The sequence below is a fragment of the Carlito syrichta genome, unplaced genomic scaffold, assembly GCF_000164805.1.
Source record: "Carlito syrichta isolate Samal-C Ts95f unplaced genomic scaffold, Tarsius_syrichta-2.0.1 Scaffold147384, whole genome shotgun sequence".
Taxonomy (NCBI): domain Eukaryota; kingdom Metazoa; phylum Chordata; class Mammalia; order Primates; family Tarsiidae; genus Carlito; species Carlito syrichta.
This window is the reverse complement of record NW_007091480.1, coordinates 80705-86488: the sequence shown is the minus strand read 5'-3', so window position 1 is coordinate 86488 and position 5784 is coordinate 80705. Positions and strand designations below refer to the sequence as shown.

The 5784-nt window shown below is 39.3% G+C and overlaps 1 protein-coding gene across 1 annotated transcript in view; it reads left to right on the top strand.

Annotated features, from left to right (window-relative positions):
* LOC103251859 (SHC SH2 domain-binding protein 1-like) overlaps positions 1–5784 on the top strand; it is a gene marked incomplete at its 5' end in the record, with an annotated part of 26153 nt that overhangs the window by 731 nt on the left and 19638 nt on the right. The window lies entirely within an intron of this gene.

Below are 5784 nucleotides of genomic sequence, written 5' to 3'. Positions count from 1 at the left end.
TTTTTTTTTTTTTTTTTTGAGTTAGAGTCTCACTGTTGCCCAGGCTGGAGGGCAGTGGCATGCTCACGACTACCTCAGCCTTGACCCGCTGGGCTCAGGCGATCCTTCCACCTTGCCTTCCAAATAGCTGGAACTACAGGCATGTGTGCTACCACGCTCAGCTAATTTTTGATTTACTGTAGAGGTGAGGTCTTACCATGTTGCCCAGGCTGGTCTCAAACCTGTGGGCTCAGGTGATCTTCTTACCTCGGCCTTCCAAAGTTCTGGGATTATAGGCGTGAGCTACTGTGCCTGGCTTTATTTTTATTATTATATTTTTGAGTAGGAGTCTCACTCCGTCACCCAAGCTGGAGTGCAGTGGCACGCTCATGGCCACTGCAGCCTCGATCAGCTTGGCTCAGGGGATCCTTCTGCCTCAGCCTTCCACATAGCTGAAAACACCAGGCATGTGCCACCATGCCTGGCTAATTTTTTGATTTATTGTAGAAACGAGGCCTTGCCAAGTTGCCCAGGCTGGTCTCAAACCTCTGCACTTAGGCAATCCTCTCACCTTCGCCTCCCCAAAGTGCTGTAATTACAGGTGTGAACCACTGCGCCCGGACTGTATTTCATTTCTGTTATTTCATCATTTCAAAAATATTGTAAACATAGAATCACATTCTTTTTGGGATATGACCTTTGGGGATTGGCATTTTTTTACTCAACCCAGTTATCTGGAGCCTCATTCATCCAAGTCATTGTATGTACCAATAGTTTGTTCCTTTCTATTGTTGAGTAGTAGTCCAAAGTGTCGTTGTTCCACGGTTTGTTTATTCATCTGTTAAAGGACATCTACATTGTTTTCAGTTTTTGCCTATTGTGAATAAAGCTGCCGTAAACATTCATATTTGTAAGTTTTTGTGTGAACAGTTTTCATTTCTTAGGGGTAAACTGTAGGTCATATAGTAGTTGCATATTTAGTTTTTTAAAAGAAAGTGCCAAACTGTTCTCCAGAGTGGTTGTACCACTTTACATTCCCACTAGCAATGTTGAGTGGTCTAGTTTTTTCATATGCATAACAGCATATGGCGTTTTCACTTTTATTTCAGCCATTCTGATAGGTGTGTGATAATATCTCATTATGGCTTTGTCTTTTCCTCAGTGGTTAATGACTTTATATGCTTATTTGCCATCCTTATATAACCTCTTTAATGAAATGTCTATTCATAGCTTTTGTCCATTTTTTTAGTTGGATTGCTTATTTTTTACTGTATAGTTTTGAGAGTTCTAGATCAATAATAGTCATTTGTCAGTTATGTGGTTTTCAGATATTTTCTGCCACTCTGTAGCTTGTCTTTTTTATTTTAAAGATTTGGGGTACAATTCAGGGTTAGGTCCATATGTGGTTATCACACAGGTAAAGTTTAGGCCTCCCTTTGGTCCCCATTTGGCCTGGTTTGAGTATGTTTATTGATGTTATGGGCCCCCCTCCACGAAAAACAGTGTGGTGATTCCTAAAATATTGAAAAATGGAACTTCCATATGACCCAGCAATCCTCCTTCTGGGATTATACTGAGAGGAACTAAAATCAAACCTGCACATGCATGTTTATCACAGTATTCATAGTAACAAAAACCTGGAACCAACTATACTGCCCATCAAAGTGGACTGGTTAAAGAAAACGTGGCACATATGTACGATGGAGCATTACACAGCCATAAATAAAAACAAAATTGATAGTTTATTTTGCTTTGCAGAAGCTTTTCAGTTTGATGAGGTCCTACCTGTCTATCTTATCTCTTATGTCATGGGCAACTAGGGTTTTGCTCAGGAATTGGTTGCCTATTCCAATTTCCATAAGAGTGTTGCCTGCGTTTTCTAGTATTTTTATAGTTTGAGGTTTTACGTTTAGTTCTTTGATCCATTTAGAGTTGGTTTTTACGTAGGGTGATAGGGAGGGGTTCTGTTTCAAACGTCTGTGTATAGTCAGTTTTCTTTGCACGATTTACTGAATAGGTTTGCCTCTCCCTAGTGGTTTTGGTGGAGGCTCTGTCGAAGATGAGTTGGTTGAGAAATTGAGATTTTGCTTCCGGAATCTCTATCCTGTTCCATTGGTCTATATGCCTATTCTTGTACCAATACCAGGTTGTTTTGATTATTGTAACCTTGTAGTAGAGTTTAAAGTCTGGAAGTGTGATACTTCCTGCTAAGGATTGTTTTGAGTATTTGTGGTGTTTTATGTCTTTATATGAATTTCTGTATTGTTGTTTCCAGGTCTGAGAAAAATGATGTTGGTAATTTAATGGGTATTGCGTTAAATCTGTAGATTGCCTTTGATAGGACAGACATCTCAACAGTGCTACTTCTTCTAGTCAATAAGCATGGAATATTTTTCCATTTTTGTGTCTTCTTGGATTTCTTTTCTTTTTTGAGTTGGAGTCTTACTCTGTCGCCCAGGTTGTAGTGCAGTGGCACACTCACAGCCACCACAGCCTCGACCTGCTGGACTTAGGCAATCCTTCCGGCTCATCCTTCCAAGTAGCTGAAACTACAGGCGCGTGCTACCATGCCCAGCTAATGTTTTGATTTATTGTAGAGACGAGATCTCACCATGTTGCTTAGGCTGGTCTCGAACTCACTGGCTCAGGCAATCTTCTCGTCTCGGTCTCCCTGTTCTTGGATTTCTTTGAGCAATGTTTTGTAATTTTCATTGTAAAGGTCTTTCACTACTCTGGTAAGGAAGATGCCAAGGTATTTCTTTCTTTCTTTTCTTTTTTTTTTTTTGAGTTGGGAGTCTCACTCTGTTGCCCAGGCTGGAGTGCAGTGACACGCTCACAGCCACTGCAACCTTGATCTGCTGGGCTTAGGTGATCCTTCTGCGTCAGCCCTCCAAGTAGCTGGAATCAGAGGTGTGCACTACCACGCCTGGCTAATTTTTTTGATTTATTGTAGAGACAAGGTCTTGCCAAGTTGCCCAGGCTGGTCTCGAACCTCTTGAGCTCAGGCAGTCCTCTCATCGCTGCCTCTCAAAGTGCTGGGATTACAGATGTGAGGCACCATGCCTGACTGGTATTTTATTTTTGTGTGTGTGGCTATTGTGAATGGGATTGTGCTTTTTATTTGGTCCTCTGTTTGTTGTTGGTGAGAATACGACTATGTTTTGCACATTTATTTTGTACCTTGAGACTTTGCCAAAGTCCTTTATCAGTGCAAGGAGATTTTTAACAGAATCTCTTGGATTTTCAAGGCATAGGGATCAACATCAGTAAAGAAGGATAACTTAACTTCCTCTTTTTCTATTTGGGTACTTCTGATTTCCTTCTCTTGTCTGATTGCTCTAGCTAGGACTTCCAACACTATGATGAACAGGAGGGGTGAAAGTGGGCAGCCTTGTCTTGCTCTGGTTTTCAGGGTGATGCTTCCAGTTTCTGTCTTTTTAGCAATATGTTGACTGTGGGTGTATCATAGATGGCTCTTACTATTTTGAAGTGTGTTCCCTCTATGCCTAGGTATTTGAGGTTGTTTTTTTTTTAATTTTTTTTTTATCAAGAAGGGGTGCTGGATTTTTTTCAGCTTTTTTGTATCAAATGATATAATCGTGTGGTTCTTGTTTTTACATCTGTTGATGTATTTAACTACATTTATGGTCTTGCGGATCTTAAACCAGCCCTTCATCCTTGGGATGAAGCCTTCTTGGACATGGTAGGTGATTTTTGGGATATGTTGTTGGATCCAATTTGCCAGAATCTTGTAGAGAATTTTTACATCTATATTCATTAGGGAAATTGGTCTGTAGTTCTCTTTCTTCGTTGGATCTTTACCTGATTTGGGTATCAATGTAATGTTAGCTTTGTAAAGTGATTTGAGGAGAGTTCTGTCTTTCTTGATTACCTGGAATGCTTTTTTTTTCTGAGTCAGAGTCTCACTCTGTTGCCCCTGCTGGTGTGCAGTGGCATGCTGCTAGTGGCCACCGCAACCTCGACGTGCTGGGCTCAGGCGATCCTTCTCTCTCAGTCTTCTAAGTAGCTGGAACTACAGGCATGTGCCACCATGCCCAGCTACTTTTTTTATTTTATTGTAGAGACGAGATCTCACCATGTTGCCCAGGCTGGTCTCAAACCCCCAGCTCAGGCAATCCTTTCGCCTTAGTCTCCCAAAGTGCTGGAATTATAGGTGTGAGCCACCGTGCCTGGCCTGGAATACTTTCAATAGGATTGGTATCAGCTCCTCCTTATACATTTTGTAGAATTTTGCTGGAAATTGGTCTGGTTCAGGGTTTTTTTTTGTTTTATTTTGTTTTTGTAGGTAGTTTTCTTATGATGGAGTCAATTTCCTGGGTTGGTATTGGCCTATTTAGTGTCTCAATTTCTTCTTGTTTCAACGTTGGGAGGTTGTGTGATGTCAGAAAGTCCTCCATTTCATTTAGGTTTTTGAGTTTGTTTCCATACAGGTGTGCATAGTAATCTCTGATAATCTTTTGAATTTCTTCGGGGTGAGTTGTGACTTGATGTTTTATGTTTCTAGTTGTGTTTATTTGGACTTTTTCTCTCTTTTACTTGGTCGATCTTGCTAGGGGTCTATCAATCTTGATTATCCTTTCAAAGAACCAACTTTTTGTTTTGTTGATTTTTTTTCTATGACATTTTTGTCTTCTATATATCCCATATTTGGGCTTTTACTTTGTTTGGTGACCTGGGTTCTTCTGCGAAAGTTAAGGTTTTGGTGGTCTTGTCTTTGCAGCTCCTTTAGGTGATTTGCTAGGCTGTTAATTTGTGATCTTTCAATTTTTTAATGTGTTTTCGTAGAGACATAAATTCCCCTTTTAGTACTGTTTTCATGGCATCCGGTAAGAAGTATCTTCACTTTCCTTTTGTTTCCAGGAAGTTTCTGATTTCTGTTTTGATTTCCATGTTAACCCAGGAATTTTTAGAATCATGCTGTTTAGTGTCCATGTCTTTTGGGTTTTGGGGGAATTTTATGGTGTCAATATTTATTCCATTGTAGTCTTAAAAGGTTCATGGCAGCATTTTGATCTTATGACATTTGTTTATGCTTGATTTATGACTGAGAGTGTGGTCAATATTGGTTTACGATTTATGTGGTGACAAGTAGAATATGTATTCCATGGTTGTTGGGTGGAGTGTTCTGTAGGTATCTAATAAGTCCATTTGGTCAAGCGTCAAGGTGAGATTCTGGATCTCCTTGTTGATTTCTTTTTTTTTTTTTTTTGTCTTGATGATCTATCTAGAGTTGTTAGTGAGGTATTTATGTTTTCAGCTATGACAGTGTTAGAGTCAATATCTTTTTTTAGTTTTTTTAGTAGCTGCTTTATGAAAGCTTGTTCTCTTGTGTTGGGTGCATATATGTTTAGGATGAATATTTCATGCAGATGGATTGAACCTTTTATCATTATGTGGTGTCCTTCTGTATCTTTTTACATATTTGATTGCTTAAAGATTGTTTTTTCTGATATTAAGTGCATGATTCTTGCTTTCTTTCATGTTCCGTTTGCCTGAACATTTGTTTTCCATTCTTTAATTTTGAGTCTGTGAATATCGTTTGAATGATATATGTTTCCTGTAGGCAACATATTGTAGAGTTGTGTTTTTAAATCCAGTTTGCCATTCTAAGTCTTTTCAGTGGTGCATTTAGTCCATTCACGTTCAGGCTGATTACTAAGATGTGAGTATCCCTGTCATGAGATCCTTATGGAGTTATTTGTTGTTGTTGGTTGTTGGCTGTTTTTCTTTAGATTTTTGTATTGGCATATGTGTGTGTTTTCAGTTTTGCAGTCATGATGCATA